The sequence below is a fragment of the Mastigoproctus giganteus genome, chromosome 2, assembly GCF_048544385.1.
Source record: "Mastigoproctus giganteus isolate SK-2022 chromosome 2, ASM4854438v1, whole genome shotgun sequence".
NCBI lineage: Eukaryota > Metazoa > Arthropoda > Arachnida > Uropygi > Thelyphonidae > Mastigoproctus > Mastigoproctus giganteus.
Window position 1 is genome coordinate 113,300,416 of NC_143576.1, and position 21,581 is coordinate 113,321,996.

A 21,581-nucleotide genomic window follows, 5' to 3' on the forward strand; every position below is an offset into this window, starting at 1 on the left:
TTTCTGTAGGCGTCGTTTTCGTATATCCGCGCACGATATCCAGCTTGTCAAACAGTTCTACGGTGTTCTAAGAGAAGATCCTGTGCAGGTACTTTAGCCTGATTATTAGGGACTGGAGAGACGAGTTATTATTTCTGAGTTTTATGGAGAGACAAGTAGTTAATATGACGGGTGCAAAATTCCATTTATTGAAAAGGGATTCTTCGGTTCTACTAAAGAAGTTGAAATGAAAACGATCTTTCTGTCTTTTAAGTGGAAAGGAGGCCATTTAGAAACCAAAGTAAAACTCTTCATCGGAAATTACAGATAACTGCTTGAGAGAATCGATTTTCAACGTATTTCTGGAAACTGAACATTCACCTTTAATTTCACCGCTCGCTTACAAATTACACGCAGTTATTAATTAATGGTGGTATTAAATTAATTGCAAAGCCAGTACGACATGGCGTCTCAGTGAAACTGATTAATTATTCTATAATTTGTCTGAGAATTTTGGAGTAATACCCGATAAATAAAATACATTTCAACTTGGTCCTTTCGGTATAAACTCAGGAAATAAAACGATTTAATTAGCGATTTTTTCAAGAAATGCTGAATTCTAATGAAGTGAGAGTGTTATTTACAACAGTGGTAGTCATGTCGTATCTGAACAGCGATGCAAGGGGGGGGACTATAAATGACGTGGTTATAACATTTTAAGTGTATGCAGATGTATACTCTCAGAATGCGCCAAACAAATCAGGAGGATGCCCATAGAAATGGATATTCTCCTGATTTATTCCTGATATATTCTAATGAACATTTTTCTGACGAGAATGCATGCCCACTTCGCCTGAAGTGTGAATATATTCTTAAAGGAATCCGCCACACGTCTTTTCTTGACCTTTGACAATTCAAAAGACGTTTTCTTTATTTGTAGGTTTGATTTTTTTCCAGAGAAGTGTCATCAAACTCTGTTTGGAAAAATGAAGAACCATTTATAGTTATATATTGTCGAATGTTCATGACAGAACTAATTTCAAAGAGTTCTTTGTATGTGTTAGGGCCAAAGATATTAAGACTATGAGGTGTCAGTATATTTTTTATATAATTGCTTGTTTTCTTTGGTCGGTTCTTTGGACGAAAAACACTTTTTGGAAGGGAAAAAGTACCGTGCATTCCTCGTCTGAGACGCCCACTAATTCACTAATGTTGTGGAAAAAGCCCATAAAAATTCATTCCTCGTGTCATTGACTGGATTCAAACTCAGGTGTTGGACGGTGATTATAAACATTATGATACCCGGGAGAGCTATACAAGAAAGCGAACAGTTTTCAAATTGGAAAAACAAACAGATATGGCATGAGAAAGCGCGGACAGAAACACAACAGACCAAAGTCTTCAATCTTAGTTTGTGTCCTGATGGGTCTCGAAACTTTGATTTCTACTTATTTCGGGGTCTTATAGGTGGAAAGGTATGCACGAGATGAACACTCAAACGATTCAGTGGTGAGAAATATTCGCAGTATGTGACATCATTGATGGCGTAGTAATTTTAAAAGATGAACGAGTTTAGATTATTCTCTGTGACGGTATAGTCGTTTCGCCATTAGTTTATGAAGTCAACTTCATCAAAATAGCTTTTTCGTACGGCATGTAAGTTGATCTCCTCGATTACAACGGACACTTTATTTGATTGTCGTTTGAATTTAATTTATTTGACAGATGTGTAATCATTCGCAGTTCGGAGAGATGAACAGTCTTTTATAGCTGGATAATATTGGAAATACATGAGAAACTAATTTCATTGAAGAACTAAGCGTAATGCGAAGATTGATATATATACGATCAATATTTCTATTCGACACAAAGACAAGAATTAAGTAATTTAGATCTTATGATAATAGATTATTATTGAATCATCAGTGGACTTTCAGCTGAAGCAGTGTGCCTTCAAAAAAAAAAGAAGTTTATAGGACTAAATCTTCTTTACGTGATAGAGTATGTAGATGATTTTTGAATCCGAATCTTAAACCCAGTGTTTTTAGTGACTTTTCTGGACTTTGTAGTGCGGCATCCTGAATATTTTGCCCTGGTGGGTAGCACGCCATAGTGATCGTCTTCTCCACACTTGATGGAAATGATCGGATAGTTCGAGTCCCGTCAATTACGTGAGAAATTTTTGATTTTTGTATTTTTGTTTTTGTTCCAACAGTCAGCAGCGAATTGTTGATTGCTGGAATAGGTTTCCATCTGTTTTTGTGCAGGTGGATGGTTTCAATAAATTCAAAGAACTAGACAAATTCTTGGAGAATTTGGAAATTAGGATAAGGATGGGGGAAGTGTGTTTTTTTGGCTGATGCGATAAGCGCTTGCTTTCTTGCTACTACTAATATAGTCTAAGTTGCAGATGCATTTAAAACCCTACAGCAACCAACCAACCAACCTGAATAATCCTTGTTCGTGATCTCTCAGATCTTTATTATTCTCTAGATAAAATTAAGGAGAACGACAAAGAGGTGTTACTTTAAGCAAAATCTTCCTCGCTGCTATCATAGTAATTACGCTCGCTATTCTTTCCCATTCTGAAAAGAAAGGTCCAGGTTCGATGTCTGTAGCAACGCAAGAAACCTTTATAGGCTTGTTTCCACCTGAGACAAGAGTTTCCTACAATATATGTACGCCTCACGGACTTAGGCGCCTAGTCGTAACACTTTTACACAGCAGTCAGTGAAAAATAAACTCTTTATAAAATTACTGAGTATCTTAGAAACTTTTATACAGCCTATTTCGTATTTATGATTTATATTTTATGGAGCAATTATGCCATGGTAGACATGGCAACTAGGTTCGAGTGATGCGCTGTGCCGCGTTCTCTATTTTGCAAACTTGTGGCTTCAGAAGGCACTGATCCCTCATAAATCGGGCAGATAGGTTTTAGATAAAATTGGAAGAATATAAATGTTTTAAGCTAAGCCTGGAGGAAGATGCAAACATCACGGCATTTGGAGATCACTATGAAATATTCACGCAATATCGTAAAATGAGCATGCAGCAGGTTTAGTGTGAGTGGTCTGGTTTATCGTGATTGTGTTTAAGGAACAACTGGATTGCAGCGTGCGCAAACTTGGTCCCAATGTGAATATATTGGTTTCCTCCCTCTTTTATGTGTTCGAACTTCCCACATGTTTTGGGAGAAGTGAATATTTAGTGTTGGTATTCGGAGACATTAGCACGCTTCGAAAAATAAAATATTTAGAACAATAATAATAATAAATGAGAAAGATTTGAAGTATTGGTATGATATCACACACTCAAAGAAATAATATTTCTGTTTTATGAGTTAGTATACGGTTTTGACTGCAGAGCTACATTTTTATGCCCGCTGTCTGTGCCAGTGAATATTCTCTTTCGTGCGCTTGAGACATGATAGCATCGTAAGAATTGGATTTCTGATATGTGAATTGTGGCATTTTTCCTCTCATCCCACTGTTGTTGACATACTTTTGCTGGAATATAAACTTGCATCGTTGTTTGTAAGGATGCAATGTGGAGAACCGGGGGAAAACATTGAAAATAAAACTTTATTCTTCTAGTGAAGACTCAATCCTATAAAAACTTAAAAAATGTTTATTATTTGAACTGTAATCTTCCAATGAGCAAGGGCTCAATTCCAGTGATGCGCTTTCTGTTTATTTATTCGGCCAAAGACCACATGTAGATGATTGGTAAGCCATGACATCAATGTGGCGCCAGCTAACAGTGACAACATTCCTCTTACATTTTCATGCATTGCCATTAATATATTGTACTTTAGCTGTACGAATAAAGGATCTTTTATTCGTACAGCTAAAGTACAATGCATTAATAATTAGTTAGCCAAACAAAGATCCAGAATACAAAGTCACAAAATGAGCCGCAGAGATAGATTTTTCGTTACATTATAGATCAATCATTTGCATGTTGCTTTACTTATTTATTAGGACTATGAAAGCCACTAAGTGGGTTGAAGAAGAATTTGTTAAGTATAATGTGCTTTTGCCCAAATTTCCGGACGAAAAACCGGAGTTAAATGTAATAAGAGAGAGCTGAAATCGGAACCTGATTTATTAGAATATTTAACGAAAAATAAATGGAAGCTTCTGAAGTTTTTTACTGATATGTTTAAGATGAAGAGAGCAGCGTTTTGTTCAACATAATGTTTTCAATAAACTTGTAAATCAGACTGGAAAGTATTTAATCCTAACTCGTCTGTTGTCAAGATAAATTAAATGGGATATTTATTAAATAAATCAGATAATATTTTGTCTGAAATTTCGTGTCGCCCACACGGCTTCCTCAAAAGAATTCCTAAAGCCTTTTGTATGTTTTTAAATTCACAATTGTTTGAAATTCCATTCTGAGCAGATGAAACTGAAAATTTTTTTACTTTTTCCAGGGCTCTTTCGCAACATACATTTTTGGGATGTTTTATTTTCTATGATGTTTATGAAACTATTCGGGCCTCCGCTTAGATACGGCTCCCTCAATGCGAAGCCTGCAGGGCATTCTGCTACGCCACTGGTTCTGAGCCCATATAGGAGCAGTGATATGGGTCTGTTTGCCTGTTGCGTTCTTGGAATTCAATTTGCCAAATATAATTCCAGCAGTGAAGTGTCAAGTTCTCTAATGCTGTAAAATCAGCATTCGCTAACTTGAATTTCATTGCTTGAATCATTCAAAAGAATATCTACTAATGTAGTTCTAGTATGTCTCATATACGGTACATGCCAAAGTTAGTAGTACGAAATTATGCCAACTGGCCTCTGACCTTGTGGAAAGGCTTCGATTCAGTTCTTATCATTTCTCGAAATAGTAGCTCCTGTGGCTCGTTTGAGACAGTGCGGTCAGTTTGTTTCACTTGTTGTTTGCTGGATGAAAAGCCCGATTTTCTTCAACGCAATGCGATCTCTGTCGTTGAACACATTGAACTATGTGTCATTGTATTCTCTATTAAGTACACGTTTTATATAAATAAATGAAAGTACCGAAATAATACCATAACCGATGTCCGTGAACCAGCAAAATAAGTAGAGTTGGTCCCACTTATACTCTTGCTTCGTTTCTGTATATGTTGTGTGCATTTTTTACTCCTCCCAGTATGGGTGTTGTTCTGCTGCGTGGCTGTAATAATAAACTGGAAGAATGAGAAGGGGAACTACTCTCGGAACGTAGTATGGAGAATTAAACGCTTTCGGTTTTGCTTCGCCGAGCATCTATTAGTGATTGTTTATCGCGTTAAACTCTCATTTGCGATGTTTCCCCATTATCTCCTTGTTTTCTTTTTCCGCTTTTACAGTGTATTTGCTCTTTAATGGCTCTGTTACTTATTGCGATAATACTTTTGCCACGATGTAATCGTGTTCTCCCGAACAGCTACCTCTTCGTTTTAAAAGGTTTGTCTCTGTAATAGTCATACTACTTAACTGGAGCAGCTACTATGCATTACATAATTTTGCGGATGAATATTTAATATTTAAATGACGCTCGTAATCATAATGCACTTTTATTTTTGCGTTTTAGGAATTTCAGATGACATGATTTTTTCCCCATAAAAGTATCCTGTGGGCGGGCGTGTGCTCGCTGATTTACTTAAACTGCTGATTAAAACGAAATTAGCACATTTTCTGTATTATGTGGTATATACTGTTATCCTGTGTGGTCATAAAATCAAATTCCGATGCAGTCCTCAGTCTGTCAGGGGCGGAATACTCGCCCTTAGTTTTTTTTCGTCAGTATGTTGATGGAATTCTGAGTGTTGTGTTAATCGATAATATCACTTAGTTTGAAAGGTAAATATATTGAAAATACTTCATAATATTTTGCATTTGCCGAATGGATGCCTTTAAATCACGTGCTGTATGACCTCAGCAAAATCGATCCACGAGAAAGTGGATCGATTTTCAAACTCCAGCCATTTGCTGACATAACTGACGAAGTCAGGTAAATTAACCCCACTCTTTCAACGCATTCGTGCAAATCATATATCGCTCTACTCGACTGGTGCGCCCATTTTATTCTGTCTGGACAATTTATACGCACACTATTAAAATAACGATGATAATATTCATTATTTTATGACAAAGTAAGACATGCCTCTGTTTGTCTCTTTCATGTTGTAAAAATGACCATATTCAGAATAGTGAATTTTTAATCGCTATTTTAAATAAATGACTAATATAAACAAATGCGGGAAACTTTAATCTGGTTATTGCGGTATATTGTAGAAAATATTCTAATCATTTAACCGACCTTCCTAATTCTAATAATAATAATAATTTTATCAACACCAAAGGTCAATATTTTGTTATATTAGAATCCCACAGAATCTACCATACTGGTATCGTAATAGTCTAAAGATGGTAGCAGTGCAATACTACGTCCCCCTTGAAAACCCTAGTTTATTTATTTGTTGCGCCAGACCATTACATACTGGTAATTGACATCCCATTATGACAGAGGTGTTTGCATCAGATCAAAAAGATATATGAATACTGACATCGTAACCTGAAAGTTAGGTTATTGGTAGTTTACAGAGAATATGAATACATCAACAGTGAAATGTTGAATAAGGTTGAGTGAGGGATAAGGAATGAACCTAATGAGAGAATAGATTGAATTAGAGAGATGATTTATTTAATGACTTCTTCTGTCTAGTACTTCTGTGGGAATGTTCCACCTAGCCTTATATCAAATAGAAGGGATCTGCCAGGCATTTAAGAAGAGTTTGGAAACTGCATGTAAAAAAATTGTTAATCAGCTTCTTGAGTGGACCGATTTTAAGTTTTCTGTCTTAATCAAACCCCTATTTCCTAAATGGTAGTTTAAGCTTCCGAGAATCTAGTCATTTCCAAAGCAGTGTTTCTGCTAGTAATTTAATCTAATATAATTAGGAAACTTTTCTTGTCCTTTTTGGTAATATCTTTTTACGTGTTCAGTATTTTATGATTTTCGCCTAATCATGTTAAGTTTATTAATATGATTAATTTTAATTTTATTACAGTTACTAGGCTTTAATCTTGGATTCCTATTTTCTGTGCGGATGATTTATGCGTTAAAAACGACTGTTTATTTATTTATTTATTATAGAATGTTTGAATATGTTTTGGATTGAATGCTTCCATCTTTTTTCTGACAAATTAATTGTAAACATAGAATATAACGTAATAATTTAGATAATTATTGAAGTCTAAAATCTAACAAACAACTACAAAAAAGAACCGCTGCGTTGTTTTTGCCATTGTCTAAATATCAGATTATGACCTCGATTTTAAAAATCAGATTTTGGCTTCAATTTTAAATATCAGATTTTAAACATCGGATTAAAATATAACTATGAATATGATTATTAAATAAATAATTAAAATAAATATTTAAATTTATTTATTATTTGTTTAAAGATTTAAATATCAGATATTGACAAAAGTTAATAATGAGACATTTCGGCTTTAACCCATTTAATCACTTTCCCTGAAAATAGTTTAAATTGATTAAAAGTTAAATCAGTGCCTTCATGTTTATAGCTTTAAGTTAAAGTTTCTGTTTCAAACGTCTCACTTTAAAACTGCAGTTACAATTGCAGTCTCAAAAGTAATTGAAGATTTCAACTGAAAGCAAACGAAGTGGAAATTCAGATTACACGCAATGGTTTCGATTTTTCTCCCTTAATACAAAGATAATTCGCAGAGCTTCTACATTATGTCTCTCGAGGAGTATGGATGCATTGGTTAGTCATTCGTATCATGTCACTATCAATTAAAACCACAACCAACTACTAATCACAATCGATGTTGGGATTGCAGGTTGTAATTTTGGTGGTATTCCTTTGAGTGAAGCTAATTAGAAAAACGATTCAAAGAAAAGCCAATTTTCTGAGGTAAATAATAATCAACTTTTTGCTGACACAAAGGTACTCTGAATGATACTACGCATGGGGGAAAAGGCAGGAGAAAGATGTACGTTTTCATTGAAATGAGTGAATTATCCTTTGACATGAAAAACACCTTCCTACGTCGAACCTTCTGAAACTTCTGGATTGCTCGTCCAGTATTCATTTAAGACTTGACACTCTCAAAGACCAGTTTATATCGGAGGATGCGAACTTCTGTTGAAGGCACAAAAGTATTCTTTTATACTGGAAAAGTACGCGAATAATGCCAGTGACCACGCTGCAAACTGATATAATCATGTCACTATGTGTTGTATACTGTTTTTATTATAATTATAAAAGTAATTAATTTGTAAATAAAAGTAAATTCTTGTTAAGTTGTTAAACTTCCGTGTATATGCCATTCGGTGTTCTAATTTATAGTCTTACTGGCGTGATAATCGTTTCCTTCCTATTCGCTGCCATCCGTGATTGTGTCAAAAAAATGTGTTAGGAGAGTTTATAACTTCGGCAAAGGCACGTCCGAGGCTATGAACTGGAAGCTAATTGAACCGAATTACGTGAGAATAAAGCTTATCAGAAAAGCTTCTGGAAAATTGTTTTTCCACCAACTTTTTTGACCAAACCGATATCAAATGTGATTAGGTGCACGGTTATTTAGAATCCACCCTGCCATTATTTACCTGTCCTTTTGTTTTTTGTTTTTTTTTCTTCTCGCTTTGCCGATATGTGTCCTACGTGCATGCTCGGTGGTGTAGAATTGATCCTTTTCCATCGTCGTCATAGGGACAGGGGCGTAAACAAATGGGAGCGATGCGTTTCTGTGATGCGCGATGCCAACGTCGGCATGTGCGGAGGGGCGCTAGGTAAGGATTTCAACGGCGCATTTGGTGCTGTGCAGTTATCTTTAGCCGCTCCGTTTGTACCGAACGATCCGTAGAGCGTGACAAAGGTGTTGATTACTGGAGCATAGGTTTTGTCCGCTTATGTACACTTTAAATTCCTATCGGATGCTTGATGCTTCGTCTGGGTGGCCTGTCACGCTACGGTCGTGTTACGCAGTTCTATTATAGGATGAGTCGTCGGATGCAGGATTGTTCTCCTCCTCCTCCTCTTCTGAAATGGAGTTCACGTACTTCGTGGGATGTTTAGAGGTGCAGATGTACTTCCCTTGTAGTGGATTAAAGGTAACGGCCGAGGCAAACTTCAGGATGTGTGAGTTTGTCGTTTCTTCGGTGTCTACACTCACTATGTTCTCTAGACGATGACTCGGTAAGATGAAATTGCCAATTTTGTGTCCCTGTAAATGCTACTTCTCGGCACCACTCCCAGTCTATCTGGAGAAGTCAAATGCTTCTTAATTAAGAAACGGATACTTTTGCGATTCTAAAATAATGTTCATAGAGAGAATGTTCATTCTAAAATGATGTTCAAAATATAACATAAGATGTACCGTAATCATTAATTTTATGTTTTGTGATCTGGAGAAAACGGTTGTGGTGCTTTTTGCCAAATATTAATGTAATCAGTTTTTCTAGTTTTTAATTTTTTTTTATTGGAAACAGGATAAAATTAACAGGACATGACCATTAAATGAGCTAAGTATATTATCTAGCTTTTGATATTTATAAATAAAATCATTTCTGTTTTCTAGGTATTTAATTTAATTGAGGTAATGGTTACGGTTAAATTTTACAAAGTTGGCACACGCTCGTGACAATTGAGAATACCTTAAATATCTTTTTTTTTTTTAAGTCGAATTTGCCGCCTTCGGTTTTACTGCGATGTTCATCAGGCTGTTCCTTTTTCATAGTGTGTCATAGTATAATAATTACTTAAAACTATGAAATTAGTACCGATGCCTCTCTAAATGTATACATATAATGTAAAAAATGGATGAATCTGTTTGCAGCAGTGTTGGGAACGGCCAGCAGAAGTAGTAGGTGCACTGGAAAAATGTGGTATGCCCAGATAAATCATGAATCACATTGTTTAGCATTGACGTATGCATGGGGATGTTGAGGAAGTCGCGTGAAGTCACTAATCCCGAATGCATCTTGCCTTCTGTACAGAAAGCTGGTGATGATATTGTCATGTGGGAAAAGTCGTCCTTGGACAGCAATGAACTTATCCTTATTCCGGAAAAAGAGACTATGTAAATATTCTTACTAAGTTCCCCCATAATACTGAAATGGTACTGGGATTGTAGCAGAAAATTTCAAGATGACAATGCACTGCCAAAAAAGATGCAATTACAAGAGTGATATGCCGAGCACTCCATCAGTGTCTTACTTATACCATGCCCAATCGTTTAGGAGCCGCTCTACATAAAACACAACATATGTCCGCACATACACTTTGGTCCTCTGCCTCTGAAAGGTGGAATTACGTGCTATTAGGTACTTTCTCTAATATTTTGGTAGAATCAGGCAGGAAGAACACACCTATAACCAGCCTTTATATTCTGTTGGTTTAAAGAATGTCCGCCTACCTTTCAGTAGAATTCGTTTTAGCAACGTTTGTGATCAAGTTTTGACAAACTTAGGAAGAATATTCAATATCTCAATATTTTCTTTAAGATCGCGTGTAATTTTAGTAATGGGTTTCAGTTTGGTAATTCGGACTCCCGCGCATGATCACAGGCCTCGGAAAGTTTATAAACACTACTTTCTTGGAACTAAGTGAAAGTCGTTCTATTTTTATATTTCTGAACTCGGTCAAAGTATTATTTTTACAACTTACTCTTTTGCGCGACTATTAAGATTGCTCAAAAATTGATGTTAAATATTATATTAGCGTTTTATATTAAATTGCGATGTTAAAATTGTAGGGATAGGTATTGATTAAAATTGTAATGTTATATTGAAATTGTGATGATTTCCCCCCCTATAAAATTATCTAAAACGTAAAACCTAAGGGATTCAGAACTTGTAAAATTGCGTTATAATAATAATATTATATTACTTCCAAACACTAACGTTGGCAAAGTCAGTAATATCTAGTTTTTTCCCAATTGCCATTGAATTCTTTTCCATACGTAACATTGATGGCATGGCCTTTCTTTATTTGAGCCGCCTTGTTTGACTTTAAATCATTGTAAGGATGGCGCATTATTGCCTTTTTAGGTAACTCTTACTATTTCTGATGTGTCGTGCCATTACAGATTGAAAAGTATTGATTTGAACTTGAGATATTCTTTGCGCTTGATTTGGAGACGCAGAATTTTTCAATCTTTATGTGTCGGCAAATGACATGCAAACTGCATTAATAGACACCTTAATTAAAACTGACTACATATACTTTCAGCACATCCTTTTAATGCATACAGTCTTTGCCTATTGTGCTCAAGTGTGAAGAATGCTGTATTTCCGGTTTTATCACGCTTTTCAAATACTTTCGGTCACATAATATATACATACGTAAGTAAGGCTTGTTTAAATTGTTTATGCGTGAGTAAGTTTTAAATATAGAATTCTCATCGCTTTCTTAAACCTTTTGAAAGTGAAGGAAAAGTGAAGGATTCGTTAATGTGAAACATTTTGGAAAATATTATTTCTAAATTAATATTTAAGGAGTGGATTTTGTTGGAGCCCATTTCGTACGCACCTTTTCAGGTTTGAAACAATTAACTTTCTCTCTCTCTTTCTCTCTAGGTGGCCAGCAATTGTACGCCCCCATAATTTTTATGAAATATTCTAACCAGTGCTCTTTAATTGTATCTTGATTTTACGATACCGTGAACGCTCCCTGTAATCAATAACACTTCCACGCTAACACAAAATTAATGGTTCGTCTGAAGACATTTTGTCATCGATGAATGGTTGAGTCACCTAAAAAAGAAAACAAGAGAAAAAGTAGATTAGTAGTCGCTGTATGGAAATTCTCAAATTATTTTGAGAGGCTTACAATTATTTGCATTTCTTAAGCACCTCCGCAGTAATATTACAGCTTAGGAAAATTTATAATCGAAAGGGGAAAATTAACTTTAAATACAGTCTACATGTGTAGTACAGGGGTTATGATCATCGTAATCCCCAAGGGTAGAAGAGGTCCAGATTCGGATCACGTCAGACTTTTATGGGCTTTTTTTCACTCCTTGGCCAAGTTAGTCGGTGAACCGTGGTTAGCATGAGCACCCGGAGCGGCCTGCGGCTACGCACCCCCATTTTCAGCAGAATTCGATGTACTGTGTGTTGTGACACATTACTCCCGTCATCAGTATTTCAATTACCGGCGAGTTGCGCCACAATCGCCCTTCTGTTGCCACGTACCATCCGGGAGAACCTTCACTCACCACGAGCATCGATAGTCGTGGTCGCCCAACACCTCGCCGGCGGTTCGTGGGTTTTCCCTCCTCGGATCACTTTCGGTAGGTACTAACCACGGCTGACCGTAAGCACCCCACCAGCCGTGTCGTTTCGGATATGCTCTGACCCAGTCGTCTGACCATTACAATTTGGCCTTTGTCAAACGCGCTTAAGTCCGGTGCCTATTCCATCTGAAGAACAAGAGTAACAATGATTAACGGAGCTCAGTATCAGGTGTTTTTAAAACGTGTCCCGACTCGCGCACGTGTCATAGTTCACCTGCAGTTGCTTCGATTTGCATAACGACTCGCTGGTCATAATGGTTTGGCTCATCGGTGATTGGACGTATCACAGGTTTCATTATGCTGATAGCTATTTAATAGATATTCTCTACTGAATTTTTCAGCCAATCTTTCTTAACTTGTTTTGTATTGAAATTGAGAAAATTCATTGATCTTTTCTGTTTCATATTAAGGACTTTTCACGAATTCTCAGATGATATCCGTTTCGAAAACATCAAGGTTCTAAGAGGTCAGGTATCGTTTCTATGTTACGAGTTTATCCCTAGTTATTCATAAAATCTTGACTTTACGGGAAAACGATAAATATTTGACAAACACACAAAGTCTCCTCTACTACTACATTTAATAAAATTGCAACTAGCAACCCAAATCTTTATTAATAAGATGACTTTAAAGTCAGCTAACCCGTTCATTGCATTTATGTTTATTTTCTTATTCCTCGGGATGCTATCGTTGTTTACAAAATAAAGAACTGCCGGACTAGTCTTGGAACATCAATCCCATTACCGATGATTAACCGACTAATATCCCTTAATATTTCAGTTGTTGGTAAGCCTTTAAGCTGATCTCTTGATTCCTTCCAGTTACGAGTGACCTCTTACGAAGTATCATCTTTCTAGGACGCCATGTCAAATCGTTGGTTCTTTCGCCATCGTCAGCAACCGCAACCATATCAACCTCCGCCTTCAAGAGGTCGTGAGAGTGGTCACCATCACAGCGCAAGCAGACTTCGAACTCGGCCGAGAACGATAGCCCCAACTTTACCAAGCATTAGTGGAGATCGCGTGCCTCCTTTAAATCCAGCGCGATTTTTGGAGAGAGTAAATGGTATATTAGCTCCATGCGACAGCCTAGAGAATCTTGTAGATACAAAAAGGTCATTATCCTTGAAATTATCATTATTAATATTTCATGCCTTTCATTATCTTTACAGGTGCCAATATTTCAAATGTGGTAGTTTATTAGCATCATCGTTTTTACATTAAATCACGGTGCTTTAACGAATGGCTTCAGATGATTCACCTAAATGACCGATGGGTATTTTCCAGTTTTCGTGTTTTGTCACATCTGCTTCATCTTCCGAAATGTGGACTAGTGTTCGAACTAGTCAAAGCAAAAATGCAAAACCATAATCGTTAACCAAATGTTTTCGTAAATACGAATATTTTTGTTTCTTGTTTCCAATGCAATGCATTCAGTTTGTCAGTGAAAATAGGTTATATGCATAACTGCAATAGTCAGAAATCCGATAATCCTGAGCATTATCGATTCGTTTTGGTAAAAACCTGAAACTAGGATTTTTTTATTTCGCTTTTTATTTCATTTATATTTGGAATATACACTGTCCCGCCACTTTATTAGCCGACCGGGCTAGCCGAGTGGGTAAAGTACCTGCCCGGCAACCCAAAGGTCGCGGCTTCGATTCCCGCCTCGGGCTTGGATCAAAGTACTGCAAAAACCTTGGGAGGTGCAATATGGCCACAGAAGCCGATCAAAAAATCAACCACTTTATTAGGTATACCTACCTAGTAGCGTATTGAGCCTGCTTTAGCCTTCAAAACAGCTTGAATTCGTCTAGGCATGGATTGAACAAGATGCTGAAAACGTTATGCAGGAATGGAGTACCATGCAGACATGAGTGTATCACGCAGTTCCTTGAGATTCGACGGAGGTGTAGGCCTGCAGCGAACAGCCCTTTCCAGCTCATCCCAAAGATGTTCAATAGGATCGAGATCCGTTGACTGAGCGGGCCACTGCAGCAAACAAAAGTCATTGTTATGTTCCTGGAATCATTCCATACTGATTCAGGCTTTGTGCACCGGCCGACGCATTATCCTGCTGGAATAACCACCTGACTGAGGATAAACTGTCAACATGAACGGATGCATTTGGTCAGCAACGATGTTTAGGTACGATGTGGCATTCAGACGTGAATCTATGGGTATCAATGGACCCAACGTGTGCTAAGAAAACATTCCCCATACCAAAACACTGCCCCCACCACCTTGCACAGTAGTCGTCAGACATGACGGGTCCATGGATTCATGTTGTTTTCGCCAAATTCTGAGCCTTCCATCAACATGATGCACCAGGAACTTCGACTCGTCAGACCAAGCAACTGTTTTCCAATCCTCGATAGTCCAGTGCTGGTGTAGCTGTGCCCAGAGGAAGCGTGCTCTCTCGTTCTTCATTGATACGCGATGTGGCCGTTGGCTGTTATAGCCCATTCGCGACTAGTAGTCGTCCGGTGCGATAGGCGCCTCCGTAGCCAATGGGCAGGAGCAGCAATGCGTAGCACGCGCTTCTTGATTAGACCGGGGTTCGAGTCCGTGACCACTAAATATAGTGGATGTGGAAAGATCGGGGAATGACCACCGCATATCCCCGGAGCAATATGGCCTTAGTTGCTAATGCTCCTAAAAACCAAATAACAACAACAACAACCGTTGCGATATTTTGTTCTGCGCACCGAAGTTGTATTCTGTGATGTGCGACATTGTGGCCCGTCTGTTTGCTTGCACAATTCTAGCCACCCTCCTCTGACCTCTCTCATCAACAAGCGATTTTCTTCCACAGGAGTGCCGTTGAGAGGATGTTTTTTGTTCGTTGCACCATTCTCGATACACCCTTGAAACTGTGATGCGTGAAAAGTTCAGAAGAACTGCCGTTTCAGAGATGCTTTGTCCAGCACGTCTTGGACCTACTGCCATACCACATTCGAAGTCCATTAGGTCACTCCTTTTCCCCATTCTTGCTACGGTTTGTACGCGTACGCTTAACTGATACTAGAAAGGTTGTTCTGCTGCATTTATATCCACAACTGTGGTCATGTGATTTGCAACGTTGTGGGACAAACCATTTGTGTGCACAGCAGGGGTGTACCTAATAAAGTGGCAGCACAGTGTAGTTAATAAGTAACACAGACAACCTTGTGGGGACAGCAAATATATCTTCCCCAATGTCCTTGTTTAAAAATAGGAAAAACGGATGAACTAGGAAATTATCATTGCTTTCTCTTTTCGAACTGTTACCAAGAATATTTTCGGGGTTAGAGAATGTATCCTCGTATGGCCTTGAAAAATCGATAATCGGAGATTGAGCAAATGTAAGCAACGAAAACTTCCTGGTTCACTCACTTTTTCGATTTTTAAATAGAGGCATAAGGGAGAGATGTATCTATTGTCCCCGGAAAGTTGCCTCGGTAACCTATTCTATATTGGGAACGTCAAATATACAGTACATTAGTCTTAATGGGAAAAAAAATTGGAAATGCGAATCAAATGGGCTTTTACTGTTAAATACAAGGATTTACTGAATCAGAGCGCTAAAATACCGTTTGTTATCCATCAGCGTGTCGACATTAAGAAGTTGGTCGTGTATAGAGAAAATACTGCCGACCGAGGCGACTTGAGACATAATCTGTGGTCCGACTCACAGATGATTTTTGGCCACCACCAAATAGTTTGCTACAAGATTCCAAGTAATGCACCAACTGGTCTGCATGTACTGCTGTCGGTGATTAATCGTGACACTCGGATCAAGTTGGATTAGAATTTCCGTACGCTTGATAATATTTAAGTGCAGTGAGCACCAATAATCGACTGAGACTGACAGCTGCCATAGTTGTCACTTTGACTTTTTTTGCTTACTAATTTATTTTAATGTTTATTATACAGTATATTTAACATGCGTTTCCTTATTATCTAATCATAGGATGTCGTATATAAGTACCATAATGTTAACCTCTGGCCATGACGGTTTCAGTCCGATCTATACCATTTTCCCTGTTGCGGTGTGTTGATATGGATTTCTCTGAATAACGTAGACAGGTTGCTAGCACAGCTCATGGGATTCTCTCAACGTTGTGTAGCAACTTTGACAAAAAAGACATTTGAGTCCATTAAATAAAACGATGGTTAGACCGCATTATAAATATTTTATGCTGGCTTCGAAACGCTAGTTGTAGAAAAAAAGGATGTGGACTTGTTGGAGAGGGCACAGAGAAGAGAAGTGAGATTGGTTAAAGACACATATGGGGATTTTTAGCGAGAGAAATTCGGGTTCTGCAAATTAAAATGGTGTGGAAACTAAATACCTAAACTGGTCGTAAACTGGTCGAGATGTTCAAGGCTTTGAAGGGTTTGACTAAACTAAATGTCGATGGAATCTTTACACTCAGTCACATGAGCGGGCATAAATTTAAATTGAGAGGGAATAATTGTAGAATGAATATCCGAAAGTTATTGAATTATTGCAATAAATTTCTGTCTACCCTTGTGGAGGCCAGAAGTTTATTTAAAATCAAGGAAAGATAGAACAAATATTTGAAATAACTAGAGAAATGAAGTGAACGTTAAATTTTTGAGTAACTTTTTTTTTTGCTGTTAAATGCAGTACAGTAATTGGATTGCAACATAAGCTTGTTTATTGGTATTATTTTACTAATGCTAATATTGTAAACCACTGTAGGTATACACAATATTGGTTACCAGGACGAAACCGGGACCTTTTTACAGTTTGATTTTCTATATTCCATTTTGTGAATTGCTTCACGAAGTATCTTTAATCAAGAGAATGCCAGAAAAAGTTTATGGTTTCAAAGTGAATTTCGCAGTGAAACTACTGCTGCTGTGTGTCAGCGCAGGGGATAGCATTGCTGCTTTCTCTGTCTCTCTCTCTCTCTCTCTTAATCTCTCACTCTGTCTGTGCGTAAAAGAACCGACTTCTCTTCCTGTCGTCAATGAGGATGAAATACTTCGTACTCAGTGGAAATTTCACTGTCCAGGCGCATTTTTCGTCTTTGCTAAATTAATTGGGGAAACAACAACGGCTTATATAGTTTTTCCTCATGAAAACTCGAGAAAATAACTAGCAGTAGAAAAATACGCAATTTATAGAAACTATGTGTACACTGATTTAAACCAACCAGCCTTAATTACCTTTAGCTGCGCGAATTTCTGAAGAATCCACCTAGTTACAGGGACACTAATTAAAAACAAAATAATTTAAGTTCTAGAAATAATTAAGATTTCTTTTCCACATTGCTTAAAATCGTTTATATCTTTTTTTTTTAATATTTGTAAAAGAATAAAGAGAAGTTTGCCTCAATATGATACGTAAGACACTTCCATATGATACTCTCCAGAAATTAAAGGAAGTGGATCATGTAAAACAGTATCAGGTTATGTTTATTTCTTTGCGTACTAATGCTGAAATGGATCTCTTCATCTAAGAATTTAATAATATTTCTTATTTAAAATAGACTGACAAAACACATTTCTCAACGTTAGAGACCCAGCAGGTATACTCAATTAGACCAACTACCACGTAGTATTCAGTGCAAATTGGCTTGCATCTGTGTTCTACGTGGCTCTGTTGTTGTACAGTTACTAGGCGTTCGCTTTCATCATGTTTAACCCTCGCTCGAACTGTGAGCTGGGAAATTGAATATTCTATTGTACTATGGCATGATGTTCCTCTTGAAACACCAACATTCAAGTCCAGAATTTGATTATTCGGTGATCAATGGCCTTTGTAATTCTATGTCAGGTATAATACAAGATCGGTGGAGTTCTACCAAAGTCTTTGAGAGCGCTGTTGAGCTAAGTGAGTAGTTTTTACTATTGGAACTACAACTGACTTTGAACTGAATGAGATTAAGTTAGGTTAGGTGTGTATTACAACAGAGCAACTAAGGCTTATATGGAGCTAGTGTACTATTGTAATTCATGGTTTTCTGGGAGAAAACCATGCAACCCTCACCTGAGACCAAATTTAGTCACGTGGTAAAGAACCGGATTTGAATCGCGTGAAAAACGATCCGCCACCACCAATTCCCATCACCGTTTAACGCAACTGTGTAAAAAGATCCATCAAAGTTGCTCCTCCGGTCCCAAGGGGAAGTACAATCACACCTCATATGTCTCGACTTCGGCAGGTGGATTCTCACCATGTCATGTGGTTAAGGCGGGCAAACCACATGTTTAAGAATCTTGTTTAAATTACAGCACGACCATAAGAGGAGTTTGTAATTAACGATTTCAGCAGTGAACACAACCGTTAACCATATTTAATACTCATGTGTGCAGAACCATGGTCCAATCAAATGCGTATGCTGTCACACTCTCGCGATTGATCACTCAACTACGTCGGCGTGATGGTACAATCCACTTCGCTAGTGAAACATGAAAGTAAAAACTGGAAAATAATGAAATCTAAAACGAATACTCTCGTGGTGTAAAATCCTCACGAGTATCAAAGGATAAAATCACAGCCCACAAACAAAGCATGAAAAAAAGTATTAGTATTAGCCATAGGCTTTTTTTTCCTGTTACTGGCCAAGAAAAATGTAAAAAGTAGATAAAAATAGACAAATTATGTGCTTCTCTTTCGCGTTGGTAACTGTTCAGTTGACCTTTGAATTTATTCAAACTGTTAACCTCCACTTACCGGAGGCGGACAGTTCCAGCTGCTAAAGTAACTTGTTCCACCAATCAACAACTCGCTGGCTAAAAGAAAACTTTCCACAATCTATTCCTCCCTACTATCAAGCAGGTGTGTTTCTTGATCTTTGGGTATGTAAGTCAAAGAAGTGAAGGTACAGCGGAGTCCTCATACAGGAGGCAGTCGTTCATGAGGTGGGATCAACTCTTAGTTCCACCCAGGTACAAGTGGGATCATCGATGATTCCCAGGGCCGTCAGTTTACCTTTTAATGATCCATGGCCAGTTAACAGGTATGTAGCATATAGGCCAGGTGAAAATCAGGGGGAAGCCTGGAGAACACCCTCTCAATGTTAGGGAAGAACTTTTTAGTGATTTCATCTTTGTTGGAAGTAGTCCATCTCGCTTGCCTCGCCTGCTGCAGATCCGTGAGGAGACGTTTCTTTTCTGCTGTTCTATCGTTTGCTCTGAAGTCGAGGAGGGTCTTGGAATTTGCTCTGGAGAGGTGGAAGAGCAGTCCACAGCGGACGACCTCCAGGTCCAGTGGCATGGCCTTTCTAGGTTTTGCAGAGCATAGGTACTGACAGTGCAGCAGGAGCTGGTAGTGGCGAGCAGGATGTTCGTTTGTTGGTATTTCTGTAATCCAGGGTCCAACAGCGCCTCCGTAATCCTGGGCTCCTGTCCAGGTGGGCAGGAGCGGCAGTGCGTAGCACACGCTTCTTGATTAGACCGGGGTTCGAGCCCGTGACCACCAAATACGGAGGATGCGGAAAAGTCAGGGAATGACCACTGCATATCCCCGGAGCAATATGGCCTTAGTTGCTAATGCTCCAAAAAAAAAAAAAAAAAAACACCAAATAACAATAACAGGGTCCAACGATGCCATCACAATTAACCGCAGTGGTTCAGTGCACTCTCTGGCCCCCGCCTCCAAATTTACTGGGTATATGCCATCAACAAAAGAAGCCTTATTTATCTGCAGGCTCTAAAATTTTTCCGATAAATATTCTACTAAAATTTTAATATCGCTATTTCATGCCTTTCAGCTTCACTCACACAGCCTCTCCTCGCCATGAAGGGTTTTTTATTTAGCAAAGATCGATGCGAAGTATTTATTCAATTCGGCAGCAACATCACGTGGTGTATCTAATACTTTCCCACACTCAGTACACAAGGGTATGATCTAATTCGTTTTCTTCTTCTTTGTGCTCACGTACATAAAAAACACCTTGCCCCCATTCTTCGCTCTCTTAGCTAATGCTTTCTCATACTCGGCCTCGTCGCCCCTACTCAATCTTCACTTTAATGTAAAAATTGAACCTCAATCTAAAAGTCCAAGTTTGAATCCTATTATTGACGCAAAGAACTTTCAAGCCCTTTTTTTAAAACTCCCTCGCTGTGTTAGTCGGTCTCAGGAGTGGTCAGCAAAGATATTTTCCATCAAAACAGGCAACTTGACGAGGAACACATGCAATTTAGGGACGTAATATACATGAGTGGATATTCCCTCTGGTAATTCTAATTTGAAATAACAAAATATATCATGATATACACTCACCGGCCATTTTATAGGTATACGCACCCTTTTCATGAAATGGAGCATCCTTCAGTAACAACATCACGTATTCGTACTGTACAATATTAAGCAAGTGGGAAAATAGGTAGGGATGCTCTGTGCTTAGTCAAATGTGAGAATGGGCATGAGGAAAGAAAGGTGATAGGAAAGATTTAAGTGAATTTTAATGTGCAGGGATGGCATCAAATGTCTTGGCATATGCCTCTCGGAAACAGCAGCTCTGCTAAGGTTTTCACATCCGACTGTGTCTCAGGTGTATCAAGATTGTTCCAATAAACAAATATTGTCCGGCCGACGGCGATCCTCTGGTAGAAACAGCTGATTAAGGCGAGTGGAGAACGGAAGCTTTCAGGATTTAAAAAGAAAACCTACAGCTCGTTGAACAACGAGATATTCCAAAAACCAAAACTCTTTGCATTTGGTCACGAATCCACGTGAATGTAATTTCTTTATGAGACTGAAAAATTTCTATTTATATAAATATTACAAAACTTTATATTAGAATCAACAATAAACGTCAGCGCATCCTCAGAGCACTTCTTGAGGCACATCAGATCCTTAGAATTTTTCTTAAAAGTATACTTATGTAGGGATACTTCAATTACTTTAATATTCGATATTAATATTTTTTACAGAACGATGTTTGCGGTGTGGCTATTAATGCTTTTTGCTGTTTTTAAAAATCTACTAGCATCTAACATTAATATTCCCTATTCAGCTCGTAATTATAAAACATTTTTGTTTGAGTAAAACATTTTAAATAATAAACTACATGGAAACAGCGAGGCATGTGCTAAATATTCATATCCTTAAGAAATTAAGAAATGTATTAAGAAATCTTTCTGCTAACGGCGTGTAAAAATCACTGAAGCGTCTTGTTCAGAACTTAGCACCCGAAATGATGGCAAGAATAAATTAGCTTCTTCTTGGAGTTCTTCGGTCGAAATAAAAATATAAAAAGGGCATTTTAAACGCATGACGTCTAGAGAACTGATCTCAGCACTCAATTAGCCAGTGCTGCGTTCTAAACAAAGCAATAAAAGAAAG

At 37.9% G+C, this 21,581-nt stretch overlaps 1 protein-coding gene across 3 annotated transcripts in view; it reads left to right on the forward strand.

Annotated features, from left to right (window-relative positions):
- Positions 1–21,581, forward strand: part of LOC150089502 (potassium channel subfamily T member 2-like) — a 414,361-nt gene that overhangs the window by 313,301 nt on the left and 79,479 nt on the right. Inside the window, exon 1 of one of the 3 annotated variants that reach the window (XM_090389522.1) lies at positions 13,304–13,392. The exons of the other annotated variants lie outside the window; for them this stretch is intronic. The gene's annotated coding sequence lies outside the window, so the exon portion shown is untranslated. Of the gene's footprint in view, positions 1–13,303; positions 13,393–21,581 lie in introns of those variants that run through there. 3 annotated transcript variants of the gene reach the window in all.